The sequence below is a fragment of the Apteryx mantelli genome, chromosome 1 (assembly GCF_036417845.1).
Source record: "Apteryx mantelli isolate bAptMan1 chromosome 1, bAptMan1.hap1, whole genome shotgun sequence".
Lineage (NCBI taxonomy): Eukaryota > Metazoa > Chordata > Aves > Apterygiformes > Apterygidae > Apteryx > Apteryx mantelli.
Window position 1 is genome coordinate 15,728,629 of NC_089978.1, and position 25,145 is coordinate 15,753,773.

Consider the following 25,145-nt stretch of genomic DNA (forward strand, 5'->3'; position numbering starts at 1 on the left):
TAGAATCAAAATTCTTCAGTGTTTCTTAGAGATAAAATATATGTCCAACAAATGCAGAAACTTATTTCTGTTTATATGATCACACCCCATATATCTGCATTAATCACAAATATTTAAAACTAGGAATGACAAAAAATAATCTCTATCTTCCTTCTCTTTCTTATAATAAAGTGCACAAGGTTTTGTTTGTTTATATAAGAAAATAGATTGCTTTGTATATATTACCTATGATGCATTAATTAATAGAAAGCTAAAAAACCAAATATTTTTAACAGATAGCTGTGAAAGCGTTGTGGGACATTCTTAGTTATTGCATGACTGAATTAATAATCTGGAGTTGCTGTACTATGAGGTCTAAGGATAGAAATAAGGCAAGGGAAAGGAAAGGAAATATCTTTTACTAGACCAAAGAACACAGTAGGAAAAATCAAATAAGGTTTGGGAATTATTTTCTTTAGGTCTTCTAAATCTAGATCCAGTTACTGCAAGAGTTTTGTCTTTTTTGTCTTCCAAAGTCAGGAGTCTCTGCACGTTGATCAGCTCTTGATTTGTCTCAGATTAATAGTTATTACAAGAAGTCATGGTTAAATAGAGCCAGCTGCTGCCATAGCTACGACACGAAGGATTCAAAATATATTGGAGCTACTTTTACAGGATTCTCTGTTTGTTACAAAGACAGTAAAGGATATAATGCTCATAATGTTGTTCCATCAGTAGTTTTCCAGGGTGTATGAGCTGAGTCCCAACTCTAACATTTTGCAACTATCAGGACTACTAAATAGAAGCAGAATGCCATGCATTTGATCTGGCTGAACTAGAAAAGCAATATCAGTTTTCATGGAATGTGGAATGTAGAAGGGAAAATATTTCACCTTTCCTCCTAAAAGTAGCATTAAAGAATAATCTTAGATATAAATTAAAATAGAAGAACTATGTGGGCTGGAAGCAGAACTTTCTGTATTATCAAAGGTAATCTAATGTCTATGACAACAAGCCAGAACTAGCTCTTCATGTCCATGAATATGATGAGTCTCTAGTTCCAGAGAAAGCAACAGATCAGTCTCCATAGCACTCAGTTAAATACATTACCACTATGGTACCCACTGTGCTTCATATTGACTATATCTTTATTATGTACATTATAGAACTTTTGTGTATCAAGCTCTTTTATCTAGTTTCCATCCTTCAGAACTGTCAATATGGAACTGGTTATAGTAATGATGCACTAGTGATAGTACGTTGGTGGTTTAACTGTCACTGTTTTACCAGTTTGAAAATGAGGAAGTGTGTGTGTATGGAAGACTGGTAGAAAGGGACAAAAGAAATTGGAAGCATTTATTATATTCATGACATAAGATATTAATGAAGTAAGACAACTACTACTGAGAATACTTTATTCTTAATCTTATATCAAAGCTGAAAAGCAGGTATTAGGAGAAAATTCTGTCAATATTTTAAAATTAAATAATATTTCATATTATGTTGACGTATTTATGTTAACTAATATATGTAAACATCCAAATTCCTGTGCTCCAGTGCATGAGTAAATTAACTCTCCAAATGCACTGAGTTCAAACATATTCTGATAAGGTTAGAAGGTCTGTCAAATGCCCATGAAAGTGGTAGAGTCTACCCTCTAGAAGCACTGAGCCCCTTATTGGTGAAACTTTGTCTCTCTGCAGAAACTCCTCCTATGGATTTCACTCTTGAGACAATAAACGCACTTTTAGATTGCTTGTTCTGAGACCAAACATGCTGAAACTACATAACAGACCAATGAAATCACCACAAATGCAATGTGCTGTTTGAGATTTGTTCAAAAAATTTTTAAAGTCTCAGTAAACTTTATGTGAATTAAGTAGACCGTTTTCCCATGCCTTTGGAAAGTCAGTGAAACAAAAGGCTGTCATAAATGCTCCATTTTGTGTTTTGGCTGTTGTATGGAGATGCCCATTCCTCACCTGGCTCAAATTTGTTGTGGTATATGATCCAGCGTGATTGTGGAATGACAAACTAAGATATAGTGTAAGAATTAGAAACAGATTTTTTTATCTGTTAAAAAATACATAGTTCCTCCACAGGTTCCAGAGCTGAAAATGATAAATTTGGATGAAAATAAATGCCTGCTTAACATGATATTTTTAGCAATCCATCCTGTTTCCATTTTAAGCAGGTATGTTTACAAGTGTGGTCATCTATGCGTTAGCTTTCTTCACTCAAGCTTATGAACCTTTAAATTGAATTTCCGCATTTGTGAATTTTATTTTAGCTGTCTCCTATTAATTAAACCAAATGAAATGAAATCTTATGGCTAGTCTCACAACATGAAGACCAAGAACTAGTGTAACAACACAGAGTGAGAGGCAAGCCATTATTTAATTGCCAAGATATTCATTGTTTAGACATGGTGATTAATTCATCTGGCATTTACAAAAATGAAAATGGTAATTCTATAATACAGTAATTAGGGAGAAGCATATTGCCTTGAATGAAATAAGTATCAATCTGTATCTCTCCCTGAACACAGACTTAATCTAAATGGAATCCTTTTAAATTCCTAATATTTGATATTTTTTGGTGAAGGTGGTAATTTTTTTTCCAAATAGACTTTTTGCACATGAAAACAATGCTCCAGTAGCATTTCCAAATCAGCATTTCTCTTCCAGAGGTATGTAATATTTAGATAAACTTCCATACTTAAAACTATCTGTTTGTTAAGTTTTAAAGGAGAAGAGGCAACACGCTGGCATTCTTTATTTGATTGTTGGCGTTGTAGTTTGCTTCAGGGCTTGGTCAAATAAACCTCTCAGATTCGTTTTTAAAGACTCTATCCTTGATCATACGTTATTCTTTTCCATTCATATCATGCCATTCTCGCAGCATCACAGAACAGTTGAGGTTGGAAGGGACCTCTGGAGATCATCTAGTCCAACCCCCCTATTCAAAGAAGATCACCTACAATAGGTTTACCGGAGCCCTATCCAGATGGCTTCCGAATATCTCCAAGGATAGAGACTCCACAACCTCTTTGGGCAACCTGTTCCAGGGCTCAGTCACCATCACAGTGAAGAAGTCTTTCCTCATGTTCAGACGGAGCTTCCTGTGTTTCAGTTTGTACTTGTTGCCTCGCGTCCTAGAGCTGGGCACCATTGAAGAGCCTGGCCCCATCCTCTCTACACCCTCCCTTCAGATACTTGTACACGTTCATAAGATCCCCCTCAATTTTCTCTTCTTCAGGCTGAACAGGCCCAGTTATCCTGGCCTTTCCTCATATGAGAGATGCTTCAATCCCTTCATCATCTTCATAGCCCTCTGCCGGACTCACTCCAGCAGCTTCATGTCCTTCTTCTACTGGGGAGCCCAGAACTGGACACAGTACTCCAGATGTGGCCTCACCAGGGCTGAGGAGAGGGGGAGGATCACCTCCCTCGACCTGCTGGCAACACTCTTCCTCATGCACCCCAGGATACCATTGGCCTTCTTGGCCACAAGGGCACACTGCTGCCTCATGCTTAACTTGGTGTCCACCAGCACTCCCAGGTCCTTCTCCGCAGAGCTGCTTTCCCGCAGGGCAGGGCCCACCCTGTCCTGGTGCATGGGGTTATTCCTCCCCAGGTGCAGGACCCTGCACTTGCCTTTGTTGAACTTCATGAGGTTCCTCTCCGCCCACCTCTCCAGCCTATCCAGGTCTCTCTGAATGGCAGCACAGCCCTCTGGCGTATCAGCCACTCCTCCCAGTTTGGTATCGTCAGCAAACTTGCTGAGGGTACACTCTGTCCCTTCATCCAGGTCGTCGATGAAGAAGTTTAACAGGATTGGACCCAGTATACACCCCTGGGGGACACCGCTAGCTACAGGCCTCCAACTAGACTTCATGTTGCTGATCACAGCCCTCTGAGCTCTGCCATTCATCCAGTTCTCAAGCCACCTCACTGTCCACTCAACTAGCCCACACTTCCTGAGCTTGTCTATGAGGATGTTATGGGAGACAGTGTCAAAAGTCTTGCCGAAGTCAAGGTAGACAACATCCACTGCTCTCCCCTCATCTACCCAGCCAGTCATTCCATCATAGAAGGCTATCGGATTGTTTCAGCATGGTTTCCCCTTGGTGAAGCCATGCTGACTACTCCTGATCACCTTCTTGTCCTCCACATGCTTGGAGATGGCCTCCAGGATGAGCTGCTCCATCGCCTTTCCAGGGATGGAGGTGAGGCTGACTGGCCTGTAGTTCCCTGCGTAACTGTAGTTTCTTGAGTATTCATAGTGAGTACTTTGACTGAATACCTAAAATGTGTTTAAGGCTTAGATTCCTCCAGAGCTTAGGTATTTTGTGTTTACTATATGTCTAATGATGTAGAATCTTGTATATTTAAAACTGTTTTCTGATATATTCTGTTAGAAATGTATTTAATAGCATCCATGTACCAGTTTGAAACTTCCACAGTCATGGCTATTACTATTGAGTTAGCTAATAGTAGAATAGTAGAACATTATCTGTAGAATACTACATTATCTAAAATCAGATGATCTAATACAAGAATATTACCTAATATTAGAATATTATCTATTTTCTGTTGTGAAAATTCCTGGCTTCTCACCCACACAAAAAATTTACATCAGTATAACTTATATTTCAAACATGCTTTTCTCTGCAACTACAAATGTGGTGGGAACCAGTGTTGTTCTTATCATTTCTAGGAATTTCTTGTAGTTGGTCTATATTTTTCTCATGATAATGGACAAGTAAGCCCTGGGTTAATGAAGTCTGATTGTTTTAGAAATTCAGGCAGAGCATAAGCCAGTTATGTAGCTAAAATCTCCCTCATATGTAACTACCCCAAAAGGTGAACATGAAAGTCAATATCTGCAGTTGTCTGTTGGGCTTCTGTGCTGTGACACCTGCAAATAGCACAGGCAGGTTTCTATAGTCCAAGCAGAAGCAATGGGTTTGTCATTATTGGGTGTGTTAGAAAAAGAATAGCATTCTTTAAGTATTCTTAGAGTTAGAAGACTTGATCTCTAAAGGAAAAAAAAATTAATTAATGCCAAACTGGAAGAGAAGAAAAAATTAAAAACTTGAATGATCAGACTATCACATGTGTTGAAAAAAGGGGAAGGGAAGCTAGGCAAGGGGAAGCTAGGCAAGGACAACTGCAGGAGGCCTTGACTTCTCCTGGGAAAAGCTCCTGGGAAAAGCTCTAGCTAGGAGTGGCTGCTGCTAACGAGCTCTCTGGGTTGCCCCTGACCAGAGGGAGTTGGGGCCTTTGATCCCAGTGGCCCTTGATTAGGGCGGTCAAGCACCCTGTGAGTCAGTGCTAGGGAGAGGCCTATATAAGAGCCAGGCCTAGAGCGCAGCTCCCAGAGCGCAGCGAACAGAGGCAGCAGTTTGCGCAGAAGGGTGCATGAAAGAACCTTCGTTTCTGTTCCCTGTGGTGTACACTTCCTCAGGTATGGTTGTGACACGCCGCACAGTGCGTTCCCCAGTGGCTGTTGGAGTTGCTGTGTCAGAGGCTGCGACCCAGACTGACCCTCTGACAGTAGATGCAGCTCTGCAGGTCCCAGGCTGCAGGGAGTGCTTGGGGCCTCTCCGGGAGGCCTGGGCTGGCAGTCAGCTCTCCTGCAGGAGGTGTGCTGCTGTTGGCGAGTTGTGTCATCAGGTAAGGGAGTTGCGGGAGGAGGTCAGTAGGCTGCGCAGCATCCAGGAAGCGGAGCAAGAGATAGACAGGGTATTCTTGGAGACTGTGCAGCTTCGGGAGTCCCAACCCCCTGCAGCAGTGGAGTTGCCAGAGGGCTCTGTGCCGTGTGAAACGGTACATCATAGCACCGTAGAAGAAGGCTGGAAACTGGTCACTGCTCGTGGGAGGAGAAAGGTTCCTACTCCTCCCGAGGACTTGAAGCTGAAGAACAGGTTTAGTGCCCTCCAGGATGAGGAGGAGATGGGCATGGCTGCCAGGGAAGTACCTGGGACAACAGACCCCGTGCCCTGCCGGAACGCCCGGAAAAAGCGGCAGGTGATTGTTGTGGGGAACTCCCTGCTGCAGGGGACGGAGGCATCTATCTGCTGACCTGACCTCATGTCTAGAGAGGTTTGTGGCCTGCTGGGGGCTCGTGTGAGAGATGTCATGCAAAGACTGCCAAGGCTTGTCCACGCTTTGGACTATTACCCACTGCTGCTCTTCCATGTGGGTGCCAATGACACCAAGGGCAAACTGGAGACCATCAAGCAGGATTTCAGAGCTCTGGGGATGGTGGTCAAGGGTCTGGGAGCCCAGGTCATCTTCTCCTCAATCCTGCCAGTGAGGGGGATGGATGAGAGGAGGAGGAGACGGACTTTCCAGGGCTGCGCCGCTGGTGTTGGCAACAGGGTTTTGGTTTCTGCGACCATGGGACCCTGTTTGAAGATCGACAACTGCTGGGGAGAGATGGGATCCGCCTCACGAGGCGGGGCACGCGGGTCTTTGCCAACAGGTTGGCCAACCTGATAAGGAGGGCTTTAAACTAGGAAAGATGGGGGAAGGGGAGAGTTATAGTGCCAGGGTAGCTGGCAAAAGACAGCTCAAGTCGGGACGCCTCCAGCAGGTGAATGCAGCCAGGGAAGTGCGCATGGGATGTGGCTATGGAGGATCCTCTTTTACCCCTCCTGGGAAAGCTGCATGCTCGATCACCTCTCTGAAATGCCTGTACACCAATGCACGCAGCTTGGGGAACAAACAGGAAGAACTAGAGATGTGTGTGCGGTCGCAGGGCCATGATCTCATTGCCATTACAGAGACATGGTGGGATAGCTCGCATGACTGGAGTGCTGTCATGGATGGCTACGTGCTTTTTAGGAAAGACAGGCCAGGAAAGCGAGGTGGCGGAGTTGCTCTTTATGTGAGAGAGCAACTGGAATGTATTGAGCTGTGCCTAGGGGTGGATGAAGAGCGAGTCGAGAGCTTATGGGTAAGGATTAAAGGGCAGGCTAGCATGGGTGACACTGTTGTGGGTGTTTACTACAGGCCACCTGATCAGGATGAGGAAGTCGATGAGGCCTTCTACAGACAGCTGGAAGTAGCCTCACGATCCCAGGCCCTGGTTCTCATGGGGGACTTCAACCACCCCGATATCTGCTGGAAAGACAACACAGCTAGGCACAAACAGTCCTGGAGGTTCCTGCAGAGCATTGGTGACAACTTCTTGACACAGGTGGTGGAGGAGCCAACAAGGAGAGGTGTGCTGCTGGACCTCGTACTAACAAACAAAGAAGGACTGGTGGAAGATGTGAAGGTCGGGGGCTGCCTTGGCTGCAGTGACCATGAGATGGTGGAGTTCAGGATCCTGCAAGGAGGCAGCAGGGCACTAAGTAGGATGGCAACCCTGGAGTTCAGGAGAGCAAACTTTGGCCTCTTCAGGGACCTACTCGGAGGAATGCCATGGGTGAGGGCCCTAGAAGGAAGAGGCGTTCAAGAGAGCTGGTTAATATTCAAACATCACTTCCTCCAGGCTCAAGAGCGGTGCATCCCTATGAGTAGGAAGTCAAGCAAAGGAGGTAGGAGACCTGCATGGATGAGCAAGGAGCTCCTGGCAAAACTCAACCAGAAGAAGGAAGTATACAGAAAGTGGAAAGGGGGACAGGCCACTTGGGAGGAATATAGGAACGTTGTCAGAGTATGCAGGGATGCAACGAGGAAGGCTAAAGCCTGTTTGGAATTAAATCTGGCAAGAGATGTCAAGGACAACAAGAAGGGCTTCTTCAAATATCTCAGTAGCAAGAGGAAGACTAGGGAAAATGTGGGGCCTTTGCTGAATGGGGTGGGTGCCCTGGTGACGAAGGATGCAGAGAAGGCAGAGTTACTGAATGCCTTCTTTGCTGCAGTCTTTACTGCTCAGGCCAGCCCTCAGGAACCCCAGACCCTGGAGGCAAGAGAGAAAGTCTGGAGAGAGGAAGACTTTCCCTTGGTGGAGGAGGAGTGGGTTAGAGATCATTCACTCCCACGAGTGCTGAGGGAGCTGGCGGATGTCATTGCTAAGCCACTTTTGATCATCTTGGAAAGGTCATGGAGAACAGGAGAGGTGCCTGAAGACTGGAAGAAAGCAAATGTTACTCCAGTCTTCAAAAAGGGCAAGAAGGAGGACCCAGGAAACTACAGGCCAGTCAGCCTCACCTCCATCCCTGGAAAGGTGATGGAGCAGCTCATCCTGGAGGCCGTCTCCAAGCATGTGGAGGACAAGAAGGTGATCAGGAGTAGTCAGCATGGCTTCACCAAGGGGAAATCATGCTGAAACAATCTGATAGCCTTCTATGATGGAATGACTGGCTGGGTAGATGAGGGGAGAGCAGTGGATGTTGTCTACCTAGACTTCAGCAAGGCTTTTGACACTGTCTCCCATAGCATCCTCATAGACAAGCTCAGGAAGTGTGGGCTAGTTGAGTGGACAGTGAGGTGGCTTGAGAACTGGATGAATGGCCGAGCTCAGAGAGTTGTGCTCAGTGGCACAGAGTGTAGTTGGAGGCCTGTAGCTAGCGGTGTCCCCCAGGGGTCAGTACTGGGTCCAGTATTGTTCAACTTCTTCATTAATCATCTGGATGATAAGGCAGAGTGCACCCTCAGCATGTTTGCTGGTGATACAAAACTGGGAGGAGTGGCTGAAACGCCAGAGGGCTGTGCTGCCATTCAGAGAGACTTGGACAGGCTGGAGAGGTGGGCGGAGAGGAACCTCATGAAGTTCAACAAAGGCAAGTGCAGGGTCCTGCACCTAGGGAGGAATAACCCCATGCACCAGTACAGGTTGGGGGTTGACCTGCTGGAAAGCAGCTCTGCGGAGAAGGACCTGGGAGTGCTGGTGGACACCAAGTTAAGCATGAGGCAGCAGTGTGCCCTTGTGGCCAAGAAGGCCAATGGTATCCTGGGGTGCATCAGGAAGAGTGTTGCCAGCAGGTCGAGGGAGGTGATCCTCCCCCTCTCCTCAGCCCTGGTGAGGTCACATCTGGAGTACTGCGTCCAGTTCTGGGCTCCCCAGTACAAGAGGGATGTGGCACTACTGGAGCAAGTCCAGCGAAGGGCTACCAAGATGATTAGGGGACTGGAACATCTCTCTTATGAGGAAAGGCTGAGAGAGCTGGGCCTGTTTAGCCTAGAGAAGAGAAGGCTGAGAGGAGATCTTATCAGTGTGTACAAGTATCTGAAGGGAGGGTGTCGAGAGGATGGAGCCAGACTCTTTTCAGTGGTGCCCAGCGACAGGACGCGAGGCAACGGGCACAAACTGAAACACAGCAAGTTCCATCTGAACATGAGGAAAAACTTTTTCACCGTGAGGGTGACAGAGCACTGGAACAGGTTGCCCGTAGAGGTTGTGGAGTCTCCTTCTCTGGAGTTATTCAAAACGCGCCTGGATGCAATCCTGTGCAACGTGCTCTAGGTGACCCTGCTTGAGCAGGGGGGTTGGACTAGATGATCTCCAGAGGTCCCTTCCAACCTCAGCGATTCTGTGAAGCATAGCTGAGCCTGAACAAGATCTCAAACATGCTTCAAAATTTCAGATTTCATATCATATCAGAAACATGTCCCCCTCCTTGTTAAAGACTAAACCTATATCTTGATTGAAACACCCTTGAGTTCTGGTAAGTTTTGTTTGGGTTTTGAGTTTATAATGGCATATAATATCAATAATATCAATATTTGCATTCTGAGATGAAAATACTTGTAAAAGATGTGATATTAGCTTGCAGATGTAATGTTTCTTTAAAGGGAACATGAATCTTTCATCTCACCCTTCAGTTTCTATTTTTTCATGATAGCATTGCCTAAGGGCTCTAGTCAGTAGCACTTTTATTCTTAGATTATTTCAACACTACTTAGCTATTGATACTCTTCTTAGTTTACAACCAGTTTGCAGCTTTTCAATCATAGTGCACAGATTCTGAAGTAGTTCAAAAAAGAGCTAGAGTTCCTCCTGAGAAAGTAGCGACTGCAAAAAAACCTCTGTCACCTTCTCCATCCCAGACTGTCTTTACTAGTGTCTGCTATCCTCCCTATGCAAAACTGATGAAAGTGCCTGGCTCTTGCAAGAAATTGCTCAGAAACTAATGAGGAAGTTTCTTCATACCATCACTATTATTTGCGTATCTTTCCAGGGACAGCAATAAGCTCTCTCATAATGAATTCCCTTGTTTAATGGTCATCAAGCCTTGAGGTAAAACATGCTTAGCAATTTAGACTTTCATGATTAAATAAATACCAAAAGTGGACAGACAAATTATAAATGTAACTAATTCCAGCTTGACCAAGAAAAGCTTTTAGATGCAAATCCCAATTAGGTAGAAACAGTAGTCTGTGAAAGAGCAGTTGATGGACCATGGCTTCAAAAATGACTCAGATGTCCCAAGCTCTGCACACAGGTATAGTGATTGCTAAAGTCCCCTTTGCATGGATAATTACTGCAAATCCATATTTATTTTATATTTGACAGCAGCACCAACTGATTAACAAGCTTATATATCTACTGCCTGAGTCCTTGCTGAACAACTGAAGAGGCAGTCTGTCCATTTGTTCTGCTACAGGCTAAAGATATAACTGAGAATGTGCCTTTTCTGTTTGGATTGCAAAAGCAGCTACATTCCAGTTGCTGGGCATTGATTCTGCATTCATTGTGTATTCCACTAAGAACCTGGGACAAAATCTACGGTTCTTCACATTGTCATCAAATTAGGATGACTTCTTTTCCACTGAACTTTCAGAAGACTGTTTCCATTTACATGTGAGATTGAGGAATGACATTGGAAGATTAGTTGTAGAGGACTGGAACAGTCCTCACCTCAAAGGCTTACTGAGTTATAAAAAGGTGCTGAATTGAACTTTAGCTAACTTGAGTTAAAAATACCTTCAAATTCGAACTAATTGTTTGTATTTGAGTGTGAATCCCATTGGGTTCAACATCTGAAGTTTTAAATCAACCTACTTCCACAATAAACATAAGTCCTGAGGTTGGAGTCCTGATCCATGCATGATATTGCCAAGCAGCATCTTGAAAATACAGGGATTTCTGGGTATCATGTGTTAAACCTGTTATTAATATGATTTAACATATTATCACATGTTAAACTGATGTCAACCCCTGCTTTTTTTAGGGTTCAGTTCTAAACTACAGGCCACCCTGTTCTCAGAAATCATTTTTGCCTGATCCTTGCAACAAAAAATGCATGTTAGTATGTTCTTCCCCCTCCACAGTCCTGCTGCTAACAGGCAGTTTAGATTTCTACTTCTGTAAAAGCAATAAGTAGGATCATCTTATAAAATGAGTCTTTGTTTTCGCTGAAAGTCCCTGGAAGAAGCTATGAAATCCTGAATTATAAGAAAGGCAATTTTCACCTTACATTCTTCAACTTTTGTGCAGTTCATAAATGATGCTGAAATCATATCCAAACAGCTGCAAGAAGAGCATTGCAAAGGTTACAAGTTCAAACACTCAAAAATTAGGAAAAAAATTATGAATGAGGTTGCTGGTGTAATCTCAGTTCAGCAGGAATGCACATATGTGTGACAGGAGCATGAGTCAGCCAGACTTCTGAGGCTTCATCTGAGACTTTTCATGCAAGTGAGCACCCCTAAAGCACCACAAATCTTTGAACCACAGGATCTACATTTTATTTGAAGTGAAACAGGAATAAGGAACACTTCTAAAAGGAAGCAAACTTGGAGCTAGAAGCTGAGAAAAGACACATAAAAAGATTATCTTCATCCACTGCATTCTTGTAAGGCTCACCCTTCCCTTCAGGTTTGTCCTTAGATCAGCACTCTTTCATCACATTTCAAGAAACTCTGTACGTAGTCCAATCTGGGTCCCTAGGAAAAATCTCTTTATTTTCATCACCTCTGATCCCTGACTATGTGACCTTTCACAGATCTCAGAAAAGAGGGAAAAAGAGGCAGTGACATAGCAAACTGCAAAATGACAGGCAAAACAGAGGCCATCCATCATTATACACTTTAAGGACACTTTCACACCACTAACTTTAGATACCTAGCTTAGCTTTGCCAGGTCCCTGAGAAGTAGTCATCTGGCCTGGTGGAATGATACAGAGCATATCGGTACAATCATTAAAAACAGAGCAACGTACCTTTGAAAAGCTGTAGAAAATAACTCAGTGTGCAAAAGTGAGGTGTGTGGCTATACAGGAAACTGACACTTCTTTGATGATTTGGTACTCACCCTGCCATCACCCCATCCTGAGAAGGGAGCTTCCTACCTTTATATAAACTTCTAATACAGTTATAATAAGAAACATAAGACATAAGTGAATGGCCAGCCAACTTGCAGCATCACATCAGTCACTGGAGATTCAAAACATCAAGTTCAATTCTGAGGCTTAGACAAGAAAAAATATCCTTCATGTTTAGAGCATTCATCCTTGAATCAGTCTTAAGCTGCTCCAAAAGTTAGAATTCATGGTTTCAGCTTTTCAGAAGCGGGCACAAAACACCAGGCTAAAGGCAAGGTTTGGACAGAGTTATCCTTTATCCCACATTTGAAAGCTGAGGCACCGTATAACCAAAATTGTAGGAGACAAGTTGCAGAAGAACACAAACAAAAAAATAACTGAGAGTAGCCTCTGATGAAATGCTTGTATGTATTTTATCCAATTACTCTTAAACAAAAAAAGGACAGGCAGTCTTTGGAAGCAAAGTTGTTCACTGCGTTCCTCAGCCTCTGTATTGCCACTAACATTTCACTGAAAGCACAGAAGAAAAACCTTAATACTGATACAAATTTATAAGGCAAAGTCAACACAGAAAATAATTGAGGCTTCATACAGGAAAAGGTGATGAGCCCAAGGCCTCAAATAAAGGGAAAGTACAACGCCATGCATTTAGAGACTGATAATATGACTTTATGTTCTCTGTCTTGTGATCTCCTCAATTAGAAAATATGTATTGGTCAGGGTATCATGGGATAATTAGCAGCCACTGATATGAAGTAGCTTTAGAAAGATAAATGTGATTCAAGACTATAGGAGGCAGAGATAGATATGTTAGAGCATTCATCTATTGAAAAGTTAAATTATTATTATTGTGCAAGACATTGGTGAAGCCTCAGCTAGACATGATACTCCAAGTAACTGTGTTGTTTAGCTTACCAAAATGAAGACAAAAGTAGATACGCTTGTTTCTAGTTGGTACAGTTGGAGATGAGCATGGGGTAGCAGTAGGGGGAGGAGAGCTAAGTAGACTGTGTTGTTGCTGGGAAAAGAGATGCAAGAAGGCCATTCATAAATTTAATTTGGCAATTAGGATTATAATTAACAGAAGAGTGAAATCTCCTTTGGAAAAATGGGACAAGAAGTCTTTCTAGCTTTTAAACCGTGCCTGATGAGTTAATCTGCATAATGCTATGACACAACTGTCTGACTGGAAGTGAGTTATCAGCAGTGACACAACATCTTTTTTGTCCTATTTTCTATATTCTATGTCATTAGACATGCTGTTGTTATTAACAATGCACTCCCTGGATAAGGTTAGGGAATTAGAGAGGTGGAACAATAGCTGAAGGTCATAGCATGCTGCTTTGTGCAGGAAAAGATCTTTAGGGAAGAAAGATTAAGGAGAAAAAAGATGGAAGGAAGTAAAATAGAGTTTAGGAAACCACAGAAAATTATGTCACTGAGATAAGAAGAAGATAGGAACACACTCTTGCATCAGTATCAGTGAAAGAAGATACACGTCTAGTGAGACTGTTAGTATGAGGCTAGGCAGCAAGTCTACAGATTTCTGTGCCTCATGAATGCCACAGCGCTGCCTTGAGTATCTCAGACAGGAAACACCCACCAGTTTTTGCCATTCAAGTTTTCCATTGCAATTACAGCAGCACAGACTTTGCCATGATGCCCATCTGCTGTGCCTCCAGTCTGCAGGCCTGGCATGGCTGGTTCCACGCACAAATCCACCCCTGGACCAGAACGGGAGCCTGGGATGCTGCCTTCCCAAAGCTCACTGCCAGCTGCTGGCATGGCACCATGGCAATGACAGTTTACATATGGAAATTAGCAACCCACAACCAATCATCTGTGTCAAAGGGAATAAGTGGTCCCATCAGTGGGTTGTGCAGCCAGACTCACCAAGACAAATAAATGTGAGCTCAGCAGGCACTACCCTCCATATCAGGGAACTTGTAGCTGACAGCAGCAAGAGCTGCTTGAAATGACCTAGGCATCCGCCATTATGACATTAGCAGTTGCGTCTTCTCCCGCATTGCTTCTCACTGGCTCTTGTTGGCTTCCCCGTCCTTCTCTCTGGAGCTTGTGACAATAACATCACTCCCACACAGCAAAAGCAGTATGGACATTGAAAGGCAGGATGCAGAGGTTATGCACGGAGGGTTCGTGATTAAAGCAAAGACAAGAAATGGGATAAATCTAAGGGCACCCCGTGTTTCACATAGCGCATATGTGCCAAGGAGCTTTGTGACCATCTCACTGTGCTCAGGGAGACACTCCAGTCTGGAATAGCTTTACAAGAACAATCTTTGGGGGAAACCTAGCAGAGTAGCATGGATTCAGTCACTTAACTTTTTTCATTGTATTATTATTATTGTTTCTTATGCTCTATTGCTCATAACTTATGTCACCAGGGCAATTCCATCTGTTCTCTTTCATGCACAATGAAACAGCTATAGATTTGTCACTTTTAAAGAGAAGCACTTCCTACTGAATTGTTATTATATTTTACAATTAAAATCTTTTGAGTCATGGCTAAAGTACAAGGTACTCCAAACTGAACTGAAGCTTTTAAGGTTCAAACTATCTTAATCAATAGATTGTTTGCCAGTAAGAACTTTTTACCCTTTTCACCTTTAGTATTAGTGGTAATACAGTTCTCTGGAAAGAACACGTGTCTTTTTCACTGCCTTTTCCCAGTTAAAAGACCATATGTCACCTTGTGACACTAGAAAAAAGTAGTTCATTTTATTCAGTTTTCCAGCCACAGAACCAGATTCTCTTCCAGAATGTTAAAGGAACTCAACTGACCTGACAACTGTTGTCAGGAGTATAATAAGATCCTGGTCCATTATGGGCAAAATCCCATTTACAATTCCTACAGCCCAGAAGTATTTTTGTATTCAGCCAATGTCATTAAACTGCGTCTCCACTGAACTGATTGTCTTTCTTTCCTTCAAGATGTCTGCATACACAGGTTAAACTGGCCCTTTTAAAAAACATAAGAAAGCTACTGGCTTTAGCGTTTAGTTAGACATGTTTTTATAACCTTTATAAAATTTTAAACAGAGCAAGACCCTGTCAGTATGATCAAAAACCCATGGGTTGACTCTCAATAGAGAAATGGAATTAGAATTGACAATGCTATGAAACAAGATAGTTTTCAAGGAAAGCTATCTTCCAGCTCAGATATTCCTGTGACAACTTTGTATATGCTGCAGAAGCAGTATATTCTTTAGTCGGCATTGCTGTTCTTGAGAGAGGTTTCTGAATCCTCAGCTTGCACCAATATCTTAGTAAAATACAGCATGTTCAGAAGAGTTACTGACTTTTAAGCACACCACTTGTGGATAGTGTGCTCAGGAAGTGCGTTGAATGTGAACAGTGTAGAAATCTGCTAACTTTGCTGTATTAATGAGCTAAAACAAAGCAAAGGAATCGTGAAGGAAGATCACTTGTCAGGTGCTTACACTCACTTCTCACTTTTTTGTGCGGTCTGTTTTATCAAGTAGATTTCTCTACTTTACTGCTATTATATCAAGATGTGAAACAGCATGAAATGAGAATGAAGTCATGAGACAGCTTGTTGCCTCTAACCTTTGCCTTCATTCTGGAGCTAATGTCAGATTATCTAGGTCTTTCCCAATAGATCTAAGTCCCAGTCAGGATAACAGAAGGAAGAAGTCCTTGGGTTTCCCAGGGTAGACTGCAGAATTGAGCAAACAAGTAAGGACTACAGCTTGTGGGGTTTTGCCCCTGTTTGCTCACAGTATGGTGATGTCCAATTTGAATATCCAGCTGTCTGGCTAGATCCTCTTTCTACAAGAATGGACTAATTATACTATTTTATCATTTCTATCACTATACTAAACTATGTCACTTTTGTTACTTCTTGGTCTACCAAGATTCTCAGTGCTGATAACTCCTCAAACCTCTCAGGCAATTCACTTCAAAAGCTAAAATAATCTGAATCTAAGATGATCAGATTACTCCTTTCCCCTTTTCAGAAGCCATTTTTATGCTCAAAAAACTGTTACTCTATCCCCTCCTTATTCTCCTGAATGGCTGGTCTTTCCCTGTAGGTCATGTATTCCAGGCCTCTCCTATGTCACTCTCCTAAAAATTACATCCAACAGGTCTATATCTTTCTCAAAAACAATGTGCTAAACAAGACTCTGCTCCAACTGAGACCCTGTAACTATCACAAGGGGAGAAAATAGGAGCTGTTTCGCACCAGAAATGGCTAGAAACCCAGCAGTTCTTTGAAGTCTTGTATCTTATAAATTTCTATACAACTATTGAAGAAATTTTAGCTATTGTTCCAAGCAAATGTTCATCAGGCTAATACAGTCTCCCCCCCGAGAGCTTCTTTCTGGGCAAAAACACTCTAAGAGCAGGCTTTGCACACTCTTCCAAAGGCAGGGGAATGATGAAAGAGATCAGTCTTCATTGATTCAGGATCTTTTTGTACCATCCGATAGAAATATAACATATTCTCCAGTTGTCAACAGAGTCAAAGTTCAATCTGAGGATGCAGCAGCCATTACTATGTTTGTCTGTCCCATCTTTGAACTATGCTGAGTTGGTTGAACGTATGAGATAATTGAAACCAGAGTTTTGTAAACCAATCTCCAATGCAAATGTAATAAATGGGGAATTAACAGAATGACACATTAACAGCATATATCAGTAGATCACTAAAATGATCTCAGCCCTTGCATACTGTAAGCAGACTCATCTGGTTCTAGTGTCAATTTCCAGAAAAAATGACTGACAAGAACAGACGCATATTTGGGGGGTGTTTGGTTGCATTATATCAATAGGACATATAAGGCGTGAATTTAAGCCCTACTCCTATTCAGCACTTCATCCTGTCTAATTTGGGTGGATTGTCAGTTCTCTTGCTGATTTGATACCCAACTGTCAGCAGTCCTTGCAAGCAGTCAGCAGCCATAGCTGCTGGTACCGTGGTATCTTTCGTAGGGTTATGGCATTCTGCCACAGCTAAATAACTGAATGTCATAATACCTAGCACATGTATGTAATGGCTCTTGTCCCAGGGTTGTTTTATAGATGTATACATCTATATGATACATATGTGTGTGTGTGTGTGTGTGTGTACGCACATGTGTATATGTTTGTGTGTGTGTAAGCCTAGATGAATCTGCACAGAGAAAAAAAGTTATTTGGCGTATTTGTATTACACAGTATGGTGTACACAAGGGAGAGGGCACTAAAAAGTAGATAATTAACTCCATCAGGATGGCCTTAAGCAATGTGTATTAACTTATTACCAGCTAGACTGGTTTCTTTCTTTTTTCTGAGAGCATAAGGTCTAATGCAAGAATGGTCAGTCCTTCTCATCTTCCCATCTCTTTTCTTCTAGTCATAAAAAGCAGAAACAGCTTCTCTAACAAAATAATTTTCCAAGGAAATGGGATAGAGAAAATTTCATTGCTGTGTTACTTAGAAATACCACCTGCAGTTAATATTCTAGTACTGTTGCTATGGAACATGAATCAATGTTGGAAAACAAGTTCCATCTGACTGGACATTATTATAAAGCTTACAATAATAATGCTTTAGCTAGATGATTGCTGCCCTAAGCACATGAAAACTTCCCATGTAAACATCCAATTAACAGTCTTAAATTTGCAAGAATCTCATTTCAAAGAAATTAAATCATCTTGTGCTGCAGGATAATATGAAAATAATTCTGCTGCTCATATTATATTGCTGAAGTTAATGTTAGACTTCAAACATAGCATGGTTTGGCTATTTTGAGCTGTGTCTTCACCCAGTATAAATTAAAGTAGATCCATGTACTTGACTGAAACTATGTCATTTTACACTGGCTAAATCTGCCCCCTTGAATACCACGTCTATTTGTATTTTCCCTCTTACATACCAAGTCTGCTTTCTAGTACTAGTGTTGTCCTTCTAGCTAATGACTAACATATGGAAATATCCCAAAGTAACTAAAGGTTTTCCATCTATATTTCTTCTTCCAAGGGAAATTACGAAGTCCTACAAGCTCTTTATTATTTTTAGAGCTTCTGGGAAAAATAGAATAAGTTAATAATTCACTGCTGTCACCTAGGAACCAGGAGAAATTTATTATGATGATAAAGACTTTTTCTTGAAAAGCAAGAACCTTTTCTAAGCAGCAGAATACTTCTGACATTGAAACAGAAGAAATAAATTTATTTTATTAAATTATTAAAATAGATTTTAATTGTAAATGGATAATGGATAATAAGGATTGTACAGAATAGAAAAGGATATTTTCATCATTTTAGCATGTTTAAAGATATATCATCCTAAAACCAACTTAATTTTGAAAACTTTTAAAATGAAGTTTGGACTCGGTTGCATAGTAGAAAAACCCTAAACTGCCTTCCCTACTCTCTGGAGCACCTTCCCTGAGATTCTTCCAGTTCTTCCTCCTTATACAAGACCGAACATATTCTAGGGCAAAATATTCGAGTAGAATGGCAAGGCACCAATTAGTGCTGTGATGTTAGATTTCTAAAATGTATCAACTGATATCTCACTTGAGCGTACCAGTGAAAACTAGAATGATTTAAAATATCATTTTATTTATTTTTACATAGGTAATAGACTACTGATTTGAACCTCTCTTCCACTTACTGTTAGGCTCTGATTAAGTATAATACCATAGCAGATGTCTAAATTTTAAGTACCTTTATATCATCAACTTTAATGTTATTAATAGAGTCTTTAAAGCTAAATAAATATGGGTCTGAGTTGAGACATTAATAAGAAGAACTGTTAAAACCAGTAATGGCCAACCTACAAAGTACAAAGAAAAAGGCACTCAAAGAGACCATGTTAATTCTAACATATCAGTAGTTTCCAAGCATTATTGCTCAGCAGTGCTGGAGAAATCATACTTACTGCCTGTACTTACAACAGAAGCTACATTTGTTATCAAAAGTTGACTTTTAGTGTCAGCCGCTTAAAATTATATTTATATATGTGGATACCATCTGCACTGGCAAGGTCTAGTTTCATGCATAAATGTTACTGTGCAGCGAATGGCAAGGGCAAAATGAGAGGCCACGCTGTGGCTCCTTTGAAAAACTCACCCCAAGTCAATTTGCATAGATTAGATTAAGTAGAGCTGGAAGTAGTTTACAGTACATTACTGATGAGCCTTAGCATATTATAATGACCTAGGATATCACACACAGGAATTGCAACAGTTATAAATGTTTGAAAATCTGTAGTGAAGAAAATCCAACTAATTTTGTGTTGTGCTGAGGGACTGAGTCATACCTAGTCTTATTCCTAATTAGGTCAACAATATTTAGATAAAAAAGACTCCATCTAGTGTGATAATATAAAAAAAATTATATAAAAGTAGATGGCATTCTGGTTACTTCAGTGGTTTTACTATAGCAATAAGTCAAATCCATTTCCTGTGAGATTTAGAGGCTTGTACATCTGTTATAAAAGAGCAAGAGAAAGCAAGAAGGGGGAAGGGGAGAGCTCGCAGTCATTCAAGGAGAAATAAAGGTTTCAACTATTTACAAGCACTTGTCCTGATTCCCTGTAATCTACATTAAAGAATACTGACAGATCCCATATCTAGGCTAATGTGAAATGACAGGTTGTGCAGATCAGAACACTGTGAAAGACCACAGGCTAAATGAGTCACTGCCGCTTCTCTGCATTTGCATCGAAAAAGTTTTTATTTCCAACATGCACACAAACCGATATCATACTCCTGTTTTAAGACTTCAACGAGAAATGCGGGACACAAAATTTCTGACCATTTCAATAACTTAATCACTTCTCTTATAGCCAGTTACTATGAGCTGAAGTTTGCAAAACTTTTCACTAACTCTTCACTAAATTCTTCATTAGCACTACCCTGATTGCTTTGACTATTCTTCTAAAGCCCTATAAAAAAATAACTTCAGTGTGAAAGATAAATCTAAACACGCAAAAAGATGAATTAAGAATATAGAAAGGCAAAAATGTGTGCAGCCTAATGAAACTACTACCACTCATTACCAGTTCTTCCTCCCGAAAAAGAAAATGCTCACACAATTTGCCTCTAATTTTTTTAACTCTATAGCTATTTTTTAAAGAATGTAAAATTCCAAATGTAAGTTGTCTAGCTTTCATCTCTTTTATGATCCAGACAAAGCTCTATCCATCACTATAAATCCTGGGTAAATTCCTGAAGGTTGTGTAATAATTGTAGTTTTCACTGTCTTCAACTGCTCATCATCTCCAGTGTACAGACTTCAGGGTCTGTCATAGAGTTTTAAATAAATTCTAGCCACATTATCAGTACATCTGCTCATGAGAATCCATTATGAATGATAAAACAGAATCAAAATTAGACTTGCACCTTCTTATTATCTTAATCTTGATGGAAGTCTCTGCTCACTGATTTTACATGTGATAGGAAGCACAAATGTGAAATCTTGACCCCAGAAGGTCAAGGTAAAACTGCCATTGGTGATAAAGAAAGCTGAGATTTTGCCACCATCTAAGGCAGTGTGACCTCTCTTGGATCTCAATAATGTCTGAGAACTTCCTTAGTTGATGATACCAAATGTCAATGGAAGACTTTTTTGTCTGCAAAACAGTGGAGCAGTAAGAGCATCCAGACTGGTAATAGATTTCATTTATTCTTAAGAATTACTGGAAGGGAAAAAAATCATCAACACTATGGCAGGCAGAAGAGGCTTATGGTTTATATATTAGGACAATGATAACTATGTGTCTCACTTCCTGTCTCTCTACCTTCAGAACGAGACAAAAGATTACAATCAGTCTCGCAAGTTTTATGTGTATGAAAGAGTATGGATAAAAAAACTAGCTACTTTTCAACCAAAATACTGTGCAATAAAGGAAACTTCTTAAAAATCCTGTCACACTAGCACTTCTCATATGAGTAACTGAAATACCACGTTGTGCTCAGTCCTTTTCTCGACACCACACCACGCCTGAAGGAACCAAAACTTTGCCATTCACCCCTCCCTTCTACCCTATTCATCTTCCACCTACAGCAGTTTTACTTACCCCTCTGTCAGTCAGTACTGATTATTAAAAGGTATCTCTGGATGCCAAATAAAGGACCTCCAAATGCCATCTATACACAAAGATCCTGCATTTCTTACGATTCCAGTTTATATGCACTCAACAGATACTTGGTCTGAGAGAATACTTTTCCACTCACTTTTCCAATATCCCATATGCAAACAATATGAGCTTTCATCCTTCTAGATCAAATACGTAACATATACAATCCTTATCAGAGATCTTACCCTCCCTCATACATGCTTTATTGATTAAAAATAAATAAAATTGATAAAATGACTAAGTTGTGTAATCTGATGAATTTTTGTTTAAAAAAATGAACTAAAATATTTCAAATCTTAAATGTTTCTGTTGAACAATAGCTTTGACTCAACAGAGTGCAAACATTTTTACAGTGAAAGTAAACAATTGGAAGTATTGTATGAAAGCTATCATTACTGAGCATTTTTGCAGTTTTCCTATACCAAACTAAGACCAATCCTGAAGTCTTAAAAAAGAAAATTCACGCTGTTATCTATAACATCCAGCATTCATGCTTTTATGGCTTTGTAACAATTCTCAACCAAATTTTGTGGGCTATGCTGTCATTAACAAAGTTGACATTATAGAAACACTATTAATATATATTTCCAAACTTGCTGATTTTCTAAACAAGAAAACCACAGGCCTTACAACTAGGACAGCCAATAGCTGCACTCTTTCAGATAAAATCTTAGTGGAAGTGTATAATATGCACAGATATCAGATACCCTTTGAAATTCACATTCAGTTTGAATTTGGCTCTTTTCATTAAACCTTGTTAGCTTCATGGGCATTCAGTATGCAGTGAAGCCTGTGGTTAATTGATTTCCGAGAGCAGTGTTCAAGTTCAAAAACCAGCATCATACTTGGTGCTTACCACTACCATCATTAGCACACTTTATATCCCCTAATCCTTTAGACTGTCTCTGTCACTACACTATGGGCTTGAGTCAGCTACCAACACACAAAAACAGTGAGATCTGAGAGACCCTAGGGTATCATGACCTAGGTTGAGACATTTGCATTTAGATATCTACAATGCAAGTTGTCATCTAAATTTTCATTACTGTCAATAGAGGCTCCACTGACTGTATTGACAAGATCCAGGGATTAATGTGTAAGATAGAAACTCAGCTCGTATAAATACCTTAACTTTCATTTTACAAACAGCCTTTAGAAAGATAAGTTTTCTTTCTTCCCTGGTCATCCTGATAATCCTCCTGAGTGCTGGATCTGATTTAGAATTAATCTTTCTGAATATTGGTGTTCAAAATTTTTCTGTATTCCACAGTATGTTTCCTCAGCACCCTATCTATTAATACTTCCATAATCAGCTGCAGGCATCTCATCTTACACATTCTAGGGTTACATCTGCCATTGCTAAGTAGTACTGTCAGCTCAGAGCCACATTCTTTACTTTTCTATGAGTCTGGTGCTCAGAGTCCTTCTGTTTGATATTCTGATCTTCCCATGTCAACGAAGTGTTTGATTCATCAACGATTTCTAGCATCCTACTTTTTGTATCCTGCTCTTGCTCAGTGTACTTTTCTGAAATCATGCTGCATTTTATCTCATGCCCATTTGTTGCCATATCTGGATTATTCTTTTCACTAAAATGTTGCTAAAAACCTTGCTTGCCACTGATGTTAAACCAAATTGCTTACTGATTCCAAGACCTTAACCCTCATTTCTTTTTCTCAGTGTTATTAGATATATGAAAATACTTTTCTGCAGAGATACTAAATTAATGTGCCAGTTCTTTCAGAGTCCTAGGATGGACAACATCCATCTCCTTGATGTGATTACAATAAATTTTTCTTGTACTTAAAACAACAGTTTCCAAACTATCACCTTTACTCCTCATCCATCCCTTCTCTATCATCATCATCATCATCATCATCATCAATCCCTCATTTTTAATAAATTAATAATTTAGGGTTTTTTTTCCTGAATTGTTCAATTATCCTTAACTCTAGAAGCTGAAAAACTTTTTGCTGTGTAATTTCCTTATTAAAATATGTAGACATACTAGGCAAGTGGTCTCTCTAAGACTGAGAGATATTGGCGAGGAGGGAGGAAAAGTCTGTATTCCTGCTGTGTGCAGCACATGTTGTGTGAATAAAGAAAGCTGTTCAGTTTCCAACATAACTAGTCTCTGGCATTCTTCCCAAGCACACAAAAAAAAGAAGAAATGAATGCTAGGCATTTTAAGGTAAGTATTAATTTCTGAGTCAAATGACTCACCAGCAAATGTGGTTGCAGTTCCTTCGATTGAGTTATTACTCTTTTTTTCTCATGTATAGCAAGAGCATTTAGCTAAACAGAAATGTGTCTGATAATGTGCATAAGATTCATTAAATAATCTTCCATATGCATCTAACTTCCTTTTCCTCCAAGCTCAAACTGAAAAGGTGTTTTATATCAGGATTTGCACTGTGTATAAGCTTTTATAATTTGTAAATACTGTAGGAGTGGCCTTTCATTTATCTAATGCTGACAGCATATTGAGGAAAACTGTCACTGTTCTGCAAAGACTATTGTCATACTAATAATACGGTGTCCTAAAAGCATTGATCGCAGAGAAACTTGAGAGGGAAAATACAAAAGCCCACTTACACCAAGAGCAGAGGAAGGAAGGTTACATCATTGTCAGTTCCTAAACCAGATTGTTTCTTCAAAGGTGTAACATATCATAACAAAATTTCAGACCTGCTCTTTTGTTAAAAAAAAATACTCTGATGCAAAAGCATTTGTCTGATATAATTATGTCTTCTATAAAATTACCTTTAGACAAATAACATGACTCAAATACCAATAAGTATTTGTTTAGAGCAAAATGGAAGATACATCATCAGACTGCAGCAGGGAACTAGAGAGTTGACATGTCCTTCCTCTGCCCCAATCACTTTCGAAGCCGTTATTTTCTTCTGTCTCACTGCTGAAAGCAGTGACGGGTTTTACATCCAAAATGAATAGAAGTACCTTTTTCACTAGAATGAAATCCTGTTTTCTCCACCACAATTTTTATAAACCGGAGAATAAAACGTCATTTTTCACAAACAGGGTCAGAGAGTGTGGGGTATTTTTTTTCCCCAGAAAAAAAAAATGTTATACAGTCTTGCATTAGGACTTTGATTTGTACATGTTATTGTATCTGAAGCATTTAGTAAATCACTCCTAGTTTATATCAAGGGTAACTTAGCTTTGTATTTTAACATGTTAGACCTCGAAAGGAAATTCCTCCCCTTTTTTAGCTGCTGAGGAGGCCAACTCAAACCTGTTAATCAGGATGATGAAAGCTCCTTACTCCCTGGTTGAACACTTCTCTCCCGAGAGGAAACCACAGTATTGGTCCTCACCTGATTTTGGAGGATAGCTTCACTATGGGATTCCCAGCAGTAGGAGTGCTACTCACTGTATTAATCAATAGAAAGGCCTGACTAGAAAGATATGTCTTAAAATCCAGCCATCCCTGGGGCAATCACCCACCTACTTAGAGTTAGATACTTTCTCTAAGAAACAGAGGTCTTACCTGACTTTCAAAACACATAAGAAGGAAGCACCTTCTTCATCTCCTCCTTCACTTCTATATGACACCCTAAAGCACTTGCCAAGTAATATCTTGCTGAGGGCTTCAAACCCACATCTCCCATGACCTTCAAGGGAGCCCAAACCAACACCCAGCCTGGTACTGGAGGAGCAGCATCTGCAAGCAGGGCTTGGCCTACATGCTACTTATGAGTTGCTGTATCCCAAGTAGGCTTGCAGTTCCTTTCTGTTCAGGAGAGAAGTAATGATTATTTACATACCTTCTTAGGCTGCAGCTTTACTGTATAATACATTTTGGAACTTTACT

At 40.7% G+C, this 25,145-nt stretch overlaps 1 protein-coding gene across 1 annotated transcript in view; it reads left to right on the plus strand.

Moving 5' to 3' along the window:
- Positions 1–25,145, plus strand: part of CNTN5 (contactin 5) — a 672,212-nt gene that overhangs the window by 574,330 nt on the left and 72,737 nt on the right. The gene's annotated exons all lie outside the window — the stretch shown is intronic.